The sequence below is a fragment of the Pogona vitticeps genome, chromosome 3 (genome assembly GCF_051106095.1).
Source record: "Pogona vitticeps strain Pit_001003342236 chromosome 3, PviZW2.1, whole genome shotgun sequence".
Lineage (NCBI taxonomy): Eukaryota > Metazoa > Chordata > Lepidosauria > Squamata > Agamidae > Pogona > Pogona vitticeps.
Genome location: NC_135785.1, coordinates 35536117 through 35549554, shown reverse-complemented (window position 1 = coordinate 35549554; position 13438 = coordinate 35536117). Strand labels below are relative to the sequence as shown.

The 13438-nt window shown below is 38.3% G+C and overlaps 1 protein-coding gene across 4 annotated transcripts in view; it reads right to left on the bottom strand.

The window, feature by feature from the left end:
- Window positions 1–13438, bottom strand: part of DOCK10 (dedicator of cytokinesis 10) — a 222607-nt gene that overhangs the window by 191436 nt on the left and 17733 nt on the right. The gene's annotated exons all lie outside the window — the stretch shown is intronic.

Here is a 13438-nt window from a genome sequence, read left to right as displayed (position 1 = left end):
AGCCTTTTTGCTATTTAAAACTGGTTAGACTTTGAATTACGGTTGGATTTCAGTTTTGGATCCTTGTCTTGTCAAGACTGACAAGGAGTTCTTTTTGATTCAGTGGCAATGAACACACCAGTGGAGGAGAAAAACACGAAACATAATTAGAATGACAGCAAAAAAGAAAGAGAAAGTATAGGCAAAGAGACAGTAGCCTCATGCTTCTTCTGCGCACTGGAGCCTCTGAAGAACAGCAGCATGCGATCCCTGGAATCAGTTGTGTCACCTGAAACTCATGAAGGATAATAAGCCTGAACAGATGAGCCTCTGCTAGTCATGGTGGCTCATCTGGTCAAGCTTATTATGAGTCAGAAACCCAACTTTACATGGTTCCAATTCATATGAAGAATATCCATGCAGAGGCTATCCTGTTCAGATTCATCAGCCTCCATGTGATAAGGGAACAGAAGTGACAACAGGTGGAAAAGGCCAGAATGCTTCTCCTGAATGCTCTTTGCCATATTTTTAGTCCACTGGAATCAAGGGGACAATTTAGTCACATCCAAAATTCTATTAGGCTGTATCCAGTGATTCACCCTCCTTATACAGTCTTTCACACAATCCAAACCTCTGGAGAAGAATCCTCCACAGGCGACCGGGAGGATCCTTGGTAACTGCAAGGGAGGTAGAAAATGACTAAACATTATTTCCTTTCCTGTAACACTGATGTTTTTCATCAGTAGAGTGGCCACCATTTGATACAACTCATAAATTTCAGTGGGAGTCAAACATAATTGGCTTAGTCTGAAATTAACCATCCATAAATGTGCAAAACTTCACCCAAATTGTGTGTCACCAATATCTTTCTTTAAATTTACCTATCTTCATTACAGCTCCAGAGAATGTGTGTTATGGTTAGCATTAACAAGATAATGTTCTTAGAATCATTGTGCCTGTTTAATGCTGCATGCTAAACAGAATGAGAGAAACCACAAAGGAAATAACACTGAACATACAGCTTGTTATTTGCATTCCAGATATTCCCCTTGTAATCACTACAAATAATTACTATGTTTTCTTTTGACTGAAAGTCATTCACAACTTTCTAGAAATGTTCAACACATTACATTTTCAGATTTCTAAACTGCAACAGCTCTTTATACTCCCAATAACTTGTGATAATCTAAAGCCTACAAAAAATATATATCACTGCTATAGTGTTTATATTTTCAAGAAAATTCTGTGATCACAGTTAGTTGCTTGAACATCACAAAGCTATGAATATAGCCCATGTTCCTTAACTATTGGTGAAATTATTCCATTGGTTGTATGATTTATTTATTAAACTTATATCCTGCTTTTGTTCTAAGTGTGGGACCCAAGGACTCTCACATTAACAGATGCAGCTGAAAACAAAATTAAACAAATTAACATATTAAAGGAATACATGAATTAAAAGCATTTTAAGCCACATTGATTAACATACAAGTAGAGCAGCAATCTTTTAGCAAGCCATTCCTCAACAGACAGTCAGAAGCCTCAAACCTGGTAGAGTGAAAAGGGACCAGCTTGGTTTCCACTGGAAAACAGCTCTACTGTTGGAAGTCACAACTAAAAATGATATCTGTTACATCGCTGCCACATCCCCCTGAAGGTGGATAGTCACAGTAGGATCTCCCCTGACAATAAAACTGATTAGACTCAGGCCCTGGCCACACAAAGGAAATGTTATGTAGTTCTTCCGATACCTACCATACCTCTGTAGTATTGGATTGCAGTCAAGTCACACACACACACACACACACACACACACACACACACACACACACACACACACACACGCACACACGAACATCCCAAGCACCTTTAGCAGCAGTAGTTGATTTATTCCAGTTTGAATCTATATGGCTGGCTACACAATATTGCTGGTTTATTTTCTCTCTATCCTCAAATGGTCCATTTATGCCCTCAGTTTTTATATCGCTTTATATATCGCTATAAGTCTAAGGGGTGTTCGGTTTTAAGAAGTGTCCTCCGTTACACTGGTTGATCCTGCAGAAACTCATTGCATACAATGGACACTGGACCACCGTATGCTGCTGTATATTCACTGGAAAATGGAACACAGAAGTCAAGCCATGCGGATATCTTCTGTCTAATAACCTAGGCACAAGTTTACCCAATTATGAATTTATGGGGCCACGGATACAAAAAAGGACACACTCGGCAGTAAGGGGTGCAGGCTGTACCTACACATATGAGCGTGCAGGCAGTTAGGAAAGGGCAACTGGAAAATATTTTTCTTCCCACACAGCCAGTAATGATGGCAACCCTCAGCTCAATGTATCATTAACATGGATTTTTAAAAAAAGAAAGAAAATCCCAGCTGTAATGTTCTTTTAGCAATGTATTAATGTACAGGACAGGATAGTAAAAAAATAATACATGAGCTGCAATAATGGCAGCAACCCCATAGCGTTTGCCTCAGAAAAGAAGTGGGGCGGGTCATGTACACAAGCCAACCCAGTAAGGAATGCACTGGTAGAACAGAAATACAAAATAACATAAGCCTCACAAGGAGTGGAAAGTAAACCAGTTACATTGCTGGCAGGAAAAATATTTTGATCTTCACTGTGTGTCATGTGACCAGAAAAAACAACAATGATATAACTGATGGATAATAGAGAACATTTCCCTTGTGTGACTAGGGCCTCATATGACATATTATGATCCTTCAGATGTAGCATAATAGCACTCTGTAATTGCTCTGGAACCATTATAATTGGATAATGATATGCAAATATTTTAAAATAAAAATAAAGGAAGATGAGTAGAGTTCTCCCAAGACATCCAGTGGCTCTATCACTGTCAGTATCCCAAAGACAATATTTTAACTAATTATTTAAAATGCCTGTTGTTATTGTTTTAAAAAAACCCAGCATTAACAGAACTGTATTGGACTTTTAGCTGCACCTACACACCAGTCCAAGTCATGGTTTTGATTAACCAGGATTTATCCCATTAGGCAAGAATCGCCCTGTACAAGATCAAACAGACCAGTTTCCATTCCTAATTTAGTCTGTTTCAGTAGTTTTTCTCTTCTACTCTTGTCTGTTTCAGGGAAGGTAGCTGTAGAAACAAGCCAGGAACAGTTATTGCTGTTTTGTTCATAATGAAAGCCATGTTTTTATGAGCCAGAGTTCATAAGTGAACAACAAACTACAGACATGCTGGTAAACAACGAAAGTTATAATCCAAAAAAGCAACAATTACAGGCAATGGTATAAATAACACATCTTCTCACATCATTATGTCTTCTTTTGTACATGATTGCAGTAGCCATAGTATTTGAATTGGATCTATATTGCCTACTGTCCAGTAGGCAATTTTTTTTAATTTGCTGTTTGCCTTGGATGATCATCCTGGAGTCACAAAGGATTTCTTCTCATGCGCAAATATAAAGCAACATTTAAATTTCTTTATGGAATGCTTCAACTCAAAGGCACAGAACTGGTATATAAATACTCCTTTGAGATAGATACTAATGGCATGGGCTTTTATGCTGTATTCCTAATCTACAGAAATAAGATCTTATATCAATCTCTGGACAGAAGATTAGATTAGCAATTTGAAATCTACTAAGTATTATAAGGCAGGAAAAGGAACAACATTCAGACACGTGCAGTAAGTGAAATTTTCTGGCTCAGTACAGATAAGAACTGAGCATACTAAGTTTATTCAGGCAGTAATAACATACAGCACTTCTATGGAGTTGTAATCATAGTAATAATTTCTAAGTGCAGCCATTTGCAAACATTTTTCCATACTCAGGCTGAGTTATGCCTATCAAATTAAAAACAAATCCCACAGATAATAGTACCCTACAAATATATGTGGCAGTTGCAGATAAACAAGAAGAAAGCATTTTTTAAATTATGAATGATTTGTAGTGAAATCCAAAATGTTTATTTTAAATTGGCATTCAGTGCAAAACTGTGGTGTTTGCCCTTGTGGCCCTGCTTGTCTTTCCCTCACAAAGGCTCACATCGCATTTTCTTCTTGCTGCCACCAGTAGATTACCTCAATCCACAATATAAATGATGTTTGTCAGAACACTTGTCTTGGGAACAGAAACAGAACTTATTTATTGAAGTGAAGCAGATTGAATAAGAACAGAAGTTCTTCAGATACACATTATATATAAGCAATTCATCAGCAGTTCTCTCAGTACATACTTCTTTTCTCTTGCTTTATCATTACCACCTTCTCTACTTATTTTCCTAACCAGCTCTATTTCTCTCAGTATCTGTTCCCTCTCTCTCTGACTAACCAGCTCTGACTCCTCCTTCCCCTGCCAAACCTCATGCAGCTGCTAACTCCATGTTTCCAGTATTCTCATAGGTTCATGCAAATCAGCTCATAAATATGAATGGCATGAGTGAAGTAGGTGATCGTCGCAAAACCACCTTGAATTCAAATAACAAGCTGAAGTTTTCAGAGGGGTAGCCACAGTAGTCTCATTGCAACTTAAAGTCTAACCAGTTTATTATAGTTAAACTTTAGTAAGGTAAAGGTTAAGGTAAAGGTTCCCTTTGACATTTAGTCTAGTCGTGTCCGACTCTAGGGGGCAGTGCTCACCCCCATTTCCATGGGGAACTTTAGTACATAATGCGTAATTGGACAATGTCAGTTTTAGCAGAAATCTGTCATTCAAAATGATGCTCTAAACACTACAACACATAATGTGTTAAAGAGCAGTTTACACATGAAGAAATGTGCTTTTTCTAATGTCTTCTATTCCAACGTAGGTTAAGTAGCAGAAGCAGAAGCAAGACAAGAAGAGATGAGACACTGGGCAATAGTTCAATATGGTTCAATTAATGGGGAAGTCAGTAGACATATGGCTGAATAAAACAGAACAAACAGGAAGAGATAGAATTCAAGAAGAAACAATACATTTAATGATTAAACACTTGAAAAAGACAAAAAAATATATAATTCTAGGCTCTTATACCTGAAAAAGGTTTTATAACTGAGAGACAGTGTGTGAATAGAGTGTTGAAGTAGGACCCAGGAAATCTGAGTTCAAATTCCCACTCAGCCATGGAAACTCACTCAGGGTGGCAATGGTAGACCATTCTTTGAACATCTCACATAACTTGAAACCCCTATTAGGAGTGCCAAACAGTTTTATAACAAGAAATATAATCTTCATCATATAAATCTGGAGGATGAAAATCTGAGGAATGTTCTAAGGCTTTCTCAGTATTGGATTGGTCTTCATAAGAGTCATATCCAAAACAAAGAAAAAGTCTGAGTTTGAGGAATTAATGGACAAGTAGTGGATATATAATGAGAAGCATCCAGTTCAATGCAGGATATTTATTAATGGATGGACAAGCATACAGGTCATTCGAAAGCAGAGTCGTAATAGAGATTCACCAGCTTAAACTTGAGGAATGTTGTTGTATGTATAGTAGAGAATGGGCATGAATTGGTGATACATTTTGATTTGTGATTCATCAACAAATGTCAACAAATTACAAATAATTTATGATTTTTTTTCTGAAGAATCAACGAATTGATTTGTTGATTCATTGTGCCTTTAAAACCCTATAAAATCCTCTCCCGGCACACAGACACACCAACATCACAGGAAAACTTTCCCTGACTCTACAAACCCTGCAAGCTTGGTGAAGATCGGGTTTCAGATGTCAGAGTTTTACACTCACAAAGAGACCCCCCTGGAAGGTTCCCCTCAGGCACTTAAGAGACATCAAAACCACAAAGAAACTTTTGCTGACTTTCCTGTACAAGCCTGCAAGGATGTCCACGTTATGCACCCACAAAGTGGGTCCTCCCCGGAAAGTGCACTTTAGCAGCTGGTATGGGGGAAACTAATTTTCACAAAACTTAGAAGGATTGTAGAGAGGAGTCAGGGGAAGCTTACCTGTGATTTTGGTATCTCTAGGTGCTAAGATTACAAAAGTTTTTGCACCTTTTTTTGTAGGTTTGTTTTTTGTTTTCTTATTCTTTTCTTTTTGTATTTCAACAATTCGTGAAAGCAGTTTTCTGCACAAATTACAGGGAATTAGTTGCTAATAATGCTACCGCTGCTGAAGAAAGTGCTACTCTTTTCCTTCTCTTGCAGGAACAAAAATTCTCATAGCTAATCATTATTCCTGCTCACTGCCCAGGAAGTTCTGATGTGCCAAAACATTCTTTTTTGTTGAGTAAAGAACATTTGTGACCATTCCTTATATTCTTAGGTTGCAGAAACTACATGAAAATATTTAGCAAGCCTTCCTGGTCACATGCACTCCTACATAAAATGCAGCTCCCAGTTCATCAGTAAGGAAAGTGTGTGCAGGTGAGCAACTGCTTTTTTAAAAGTGCTAGTTGTGCTAGCTGGTGCCCATTGTTGATGGGAGAAGACACAATAGCCAATGGTAGACAGAACCAATGTACCTTTTAACTTTCAGCTCTACTGGGCAGGGCACCGCTTCTCTCTTGACTTTGCTCCTGTGCAGAGACCACAACTCCATCCCCTCACGCGCAGGTTTCCGTCGCAACTGGAACCTAATGCGATCACTACACAGAGGGGAAAGACAGCTGCGTGGAAGTAGCAGGGGTGCGCATGCAAACACACACGCTTAGCTTACTGTAGAGGGAAACTTGGGCAGAACCAAGAGGGACAATATGTCGCCAGTTCCCTCTTCCACCCTCCATATTCAGAGACCAGGGTCTCAACAAAAAGGAAACATAGGATGGGAGTCTTGTAAGCAGATAAGCAACTGTGGAATGGGTAGGATAGCCTGAGGCTGAAATGGGCACATTTGTTCTATTTGTCCTAATGGACCAGCTGCCATTGATGTACAGGGTCCCTTCAGGCCGAGACACCCATTTCTTCCCCACTTTTCTCCCTGGAAGATTGATGGGGAAATACTGTATCAGTTTATCCTGATGTGGCTAATGTTCTTTGATTAATTTTGCTTTGTAGGTAACCCATGTTATCATAAATGCACAATACTGGTAGGATTCCTACCAAATGTGGAGCTGCGAACATCCTATAGATTGATGAGGAATTGCTTGGGCAATCTTTCCAGCACAAAAGCTTCAAAGGCTGGCTGTTGATTGGGCTCCCCTGAGGATGGTAGAAGCTCAGGCTTCACTGTGTTTGGTGAAGCCTGAAAGATGCAATCAAAGTAACAGAATGCAAGGGGAGGGTTTGGTGACAGGAAATGGGAAAGTTTAAGTACCAGCTGACTACTGTCACAATTACTTGGCCCAATGAGTTCATGCACAAGTGTTATGACAAATAAAGTCAGATGATTGCAGAGTTAGTCATCTGATTCTGATCCTAGGGAGTATTTGGTTATACCAGATTAAGGATGTTCAGCAACAGTTGCATCCTACAGTTTTGCTGGTGATGAGAAAAACCTGTATTTCAAAAGAAAATACTTGTGCTTGCAAATTGTGTGTGGGAGGCTGGTTAAAGGACTGCATTTTTAATAAAGAAAAAAACCATCTTAAAATACTACAGTGTTGTTGTTTTTTCAAGTTAGCACAGCTTCATGGATTCACAAACCTTCCTTATTTCTACCCAGCAGGCAAACATACAATCTGTTTTGCTCTCAATTCCAGAACAGTGCATGTTCTCTGACAAACTTTTCAAAAAAATACCAAGTTCACCAAACACAAAAACTGCCTTGAAGACTCTGGGATTTCTTAGGCTATTTGCACTGAAGCACAAGATCAAAACTTGGCTTTCCACAAGCAGTTACTGGCATTTGACTTATCTTGCATTGATTGATCACTCTCACTAAATGGTAACCGGGGTTATATATTAATATTGCTGATTTTAATATCTTGTAAGACACCTTCGCAATGTTATAGTTGAAAGGCAGGATAAAAGTATTTTTATTAAAAAAAAAAAAACCTCAGTCCTCAAAGATCAGTTTTCTTATCACATCAGCAAACAGTGAATAAGGGAAGTCAAGCTGGGAAGTGATAAGCATAACCACATGTGGTTCTTATGTATCCTCCAACTTCTATCGTATAAACTGAGTTCCTATGAAAGAAATTGTGCAAAAATTATCTAGCAAAGCCCCACCCAATCCTTCTGAAGGTGACACAAGGTATACACTATTCTCACTGACTTCTGAGTTTGGAAGATAAACCTGATCATGTCCTTAAAATCTCATAAATGTACAGTACAGGTCTCAACATTGGTGTAGACATACAGTACTTTGTATAAAATGTAGGAATGCATCTGGCTGACAATGCTCAGTGACTCTTATAAAGAGTTTACCATCTTTACATCTCATCAAGGCTTTTCACATTCGTTGAATAAGAAGGGATTTGTCTAATTAGCATGAAGCAAGAGATGTGATCAATTCATTTCCTTTTCAATACTTCAGGCCTGAGACATGCCTACTTACTATCATATTAGGGAAATGAACAACATTTGCTAAATGCTTGATACTCATCAACATAGGCTGTCTTGACTTAATGAGACACCTATATAAAGAATGTTCAAGCACCACAAGTTTTTTTTACCTCCAGGCAAGTGGCACAGGTGCTAATTTTTTCAAGGCCTCTGTAACATGTACACACTATCTTGGATCTAAATTAGTATCCCTTCTCCTCGAGAAGCAGAGTACACACAACACCCTCAATAACTACAGAATGATTGGCTGATTGTTAAAAGAGATGTAAACACTTTATTCCAACGCTTCTCATTCTTAACAGTCCATGAATCAAAACAGTAATGTTGCATTATTTGTGCTAAAATGTTATTTATGGAAAAGTATTTTGTGTAAATGCATTCCTGCAATCTTGCAGTCACAATTTCTTTTCTCATGTTGAAAGCACCAGAAAATACCTTGCCTTCTTTCAGAACAAGGAGAATAATTTTATGGTTCCTTATCTTCACTGTTTTTAAGAGCCAATTGAAGACTTGGCTCTTTAGGCAGGCCTTTCCCTCCTGTCAATACTTGACTTTTGTTTCTTACTTAGTTTTTTGTTTATATTTTCCCATTTTGATTAATATTTTATTGTTGATTTAATTGTTGTTTTAATTGCTTTATGAATAATTCTATTGTAAGCCACCCTGAGTAGACATTGTCTAGAAGGGTGGGATAAAAATCTAATAAATAAATAAATACTGTAAATAAATAAATTCACATGCAAAGTCAAGGTGAGTGAAGGTTTACATTCCTGCTTCAAAGACTGGCATTGGCTATTCTTTTAATAGTTGCTAAGACATTCTTGGGACATTTTCACATAATATGAGAAAAAGATCTAAATTTGGCACTCTTGTAGGCATAATACTAATTATCATTTACATGCGCACTATGTGCAGAGATTAGATCAAAAATTGATTTGTGGCAAACAACTAAAATGCTGCACACATGAGGTCATAATATCTCAATGCACAACCATGTTAATAACTACACACACATACAAACTGGTGAAATGTCCTTGTTTATCTATCTCTTCATGTAATGATTTTCAGAAACAGAGGTTTAAACAGGTAGTCTTAAGACTGAATATCTGCAATGCATGTTATATCAGTTTGATACTACTTCAACTGTCATGGCTGCATCCTAAGGAATACTTGGATTTATAGTTTGGTGAGAAGCTTTAAAACTCTCCTAGAAAGTTCTAGCACAGTCTCCTTAACTACATTGTATGGCACATGAAGCTTGGATAACATATCAAACAGAACATAGAGCTAGCACATCTCCAGCCCAGAGGATTCAATATCAACATTAAACATATAAGCAACAAGGTCAGGTACTGAACAGTAAGCAGTATAGCCGAGTACAGGGGATGTCACCATAGTATTGAAGAAGATGGCAAGTTCCAGTAATGATTACTCAGTAATGATTTTATTAGATAAGGAACACAATTTCTCTCTTGTTCCACGTCCATTATTTTGAGTTAGCCACCTTTCTCTGTGTGTATTTATATACATAAACTGCTCAACCATTAGGCCCAGCTAGAACAGACAGACTACGGGAGCAGGCCAGGTTAAGTCAGCAGTTAAAGTAAGTGATACTGATTCATGGGTTTGCTCTAGATGGAAATAACAAATAGATTTAATACTCTTTCCCCCTATGTCTATTCTTTTCTAGGACTTATACACAAACACAAAAGATGAGACATAAAGTGGTGAATTGCCATTAAGAAATCTCTGTAGGCATTATCTCTAGCACATTAAGATTTCTTAACTTATGGCAATTTGCCTCTACAAGCTAGGCCATTTGTGTAACTGTGCAACAGGATTTCAGCCAATGCCACCTTAGTGCAGAACCTGGATGTTGCATTTGACATGAGATTGCTGTTGACAATTATCAAGTGAAAACAAGGCCCCTGAAGGTTTTTCTACCAAAATTAAGCACCCCAACACCCAGAACTCCTGCCCCCTACCCCATTTTAAAACAAATGTTGCTCTAAAAATCTCTTGCCCCCTACCCTAAGGCACAGAGAACTATTCCATTACATCCTGGGCCAGCTCAGCAGCTTTAAGCGGGGGAGGGGAAGAAGAGCTTTTTCAAAACTGGAGGTCACCTAGAAAAGCTCAGAAACAGCCAAAAAGGGAGGGGTGTTAAAATTGCTTCCTACAGCCACTAGAGGGCATGAGGGAGCTTTTTCATCTGATCACATCAAAATCAATCAGATACTATTCATTTTTTTTACCTTAGGTTAAATGACAAGGAATTCCACAAGCCATGGAGTTTTACTGCAGTTATAACTTACTAGCCATGTGAGAACAAACAAAACCCACTTTTGAAGGGAGTGTGATTGTTAAATATATCAACGCTTCTATCAATGCAAATTAAATGAATCAAATTAAAATCAATAAAAAAGTTGCTTTGTTGATCAGATTTAATCTTTCCTCCTTCATATCTATACTGGTATCAGTTTTCTCCATTTAGAGGAGAGGTGTTTTTCTCCTGCTGGTGCCTGTAAGCTACTTGCATTCATTAAACACTATTATGTCTGCATCATTTAATTTAGGTCAACATGTCAAAGCAACATACAATCATATTTGCTTTCAGTCAGTCAATTTTACCTTCAAATATGAAAATGCCAGGGATGTTATATTTGAACTTACAAACAGAAATGCCATTTACTTTATATTCCAAGGTGACTTCATTTTTACTACATGAGGTTGGAGTTTCCAAAGGTAAATGTTAATTTTAGTAGTACATGATATAATAAGAGAGTTAAGTGTAAAGTTTCAGAAATGATGAATTATATGCTAAGCCAAAATGCTCTGAGTTTTAGTTTGACATGTAACTGCCACTTCCCCATTTGTCTATCACTGGTTTTACTTCTATTTCCCCAAAGTTGCAAGGGTGGCAAACAAAATTGGCGGCAGAGAACAGATGGTTTTACCAATCTCCATGTGAAATTCTCAGATTCCTCTTTGCAGTATATTTACTTAGAACCCCTATTTTTATATATTCAGAAGTCTCCATTTCAGATAGTAGTCACAGGAACTTTGGGTGAGGCATCAGGTTTCAGCAAACTTCTCTATTGTCAGATTTTCCCTTCACACTGAAGCTTAATAAATCTGGGGAAGTATTAAAACATGATGGTTGCTGTTGGTTTTTCGGGCTCATTGGGCGTGTTCTGGAGGTTGTTCTTCTTGATGTTTTGCCAGTCTCTGTGGCTGGCATCTTCAGAAGATGCCAGCCACAGAGATTGGCAAAACGTTAGGAAGAACAACCTTCAGAACATGCCCAAAGAGCCCGAAAAACCAACAGCAAGCATCAGATCCCGGCCATGAAAGCCTTCGAGAATATATTAAAACATGACTCAGGATTGGTATAGTCAGACATCTGCTGAGGACCTGAGAGTTCCTCAGCAGATGTCGGCTCCTCTGAAAGACTCACTGCCAACTTTGCTGGATGCCCATCCTCCTAGCACTGCCATCACCATCCTTAGGGCTTCAGCAGTTACCTCCTTGTGGACATCTAACAACTGTTTTACCTGGCACTGACAAACTAGAGCAGTGATTTCCACCTTGGGTAACCCAGGTGTTCTTGGACTGCAATTCCCAGAAGCCTTCACCACCAGCTGTGCTAGCTGGGGTTTCTCGAAATTGCAGTCCGAGAACAGGGGTACCCGAGGTTGGGAACCACTGAACCAGAGGCCTGCATCCAGCTCTGTTCTGCAGCCTGCTACCACAACGTTTGGCTTCCCCAAGATGAAACAAACAATACTGAGGTTAAGCAGAAACCAAGTGCTGTTCAGCTGGCACAAGTAACATCAGCACCCAATGCTTCTGGATAAAGTATGTTTGCAAGATGAAGAGAGTGAGGTGAGTGACTGACAGAGCAGCAGTGGGCACCTGTGTTGTGTGGGGACTCTGAAGTTGCTGAAAGCTACTGCATTAGCACGTGGAAGGGAGCAGCAGGCTGTTCCTTTTGGCAGCACCATGCCAAGGGCCCATTATAGCCAGGTGATGAGGGTGGGGAAATTGAAACAGACTGTACTGAGCTCACAACAATAGAAGAGATCTACCTGTCTAGATTCTTCCCATCCTAGAGTCACTCAGGGATCACATATATCCTGTTTCCCTGAAAAGAAGACCTAACCTTATGAACCTTATGAACTCTGGCTCATAAAAAAAACTGGAACTTACTATCACCTTGGACATGTGATAAAGCAAAAAGGTTTTGGGTAAAAATACATATATGGCTTGTTAAAATAATCAAAAAACATTTTAAACCAGAATTCTTTCTATTAGGTATAATACCAGAAAATGTTGATAAGCAAAATGTACATGTAATACTACATATTTTAACAACCGCAAGGATTATATTTGCACAGTACTGGAAAAATGAAGAAGCACCTCTTGATGAAGAAATAATCAGAAAGATACTGGACTGCGCAGAAATGGACAGACTGACATTAAAAATAAAAGGGAAGGGAGATTCAGAATACTATCAAACTTGGAATCTGTTTTATCAATGGCTAGAAGCACACTGTATAGACTAAGGACTTAATATGTATTGTAGCTGTATTAACAAATGATTATAAGCAGAACCCAGGAGACACAATATTAAATGAGAACAGATAGACATTATAAATAATAAAACTTTGAATCAGAAAATAAGACCTAAACTGAAAATAAACCCTAGCATGATTTTTCAGGATGCTTGTAATATAAACCCTACCCCAAAAATAAGCCCTAGTTAAGTGAAGCCCCACCTTATACCATTGTGCAGCATTGTGCAGCAACCAGAAGATGACATGACATTGTATTTGAATATTATAGATTGTTGTACATGAAAAAAAAAATAAAACATCCCCTGAAAATAAGCCCTGATGTGTTTTTGCAGCAAAAATTAATATAAGACGCTGTCCTATTTTCATGGAAACACAGTAAGAGAATTCTCTAATAAATCTCTGTATGATGAAAACAAGCATGAATAAAGAT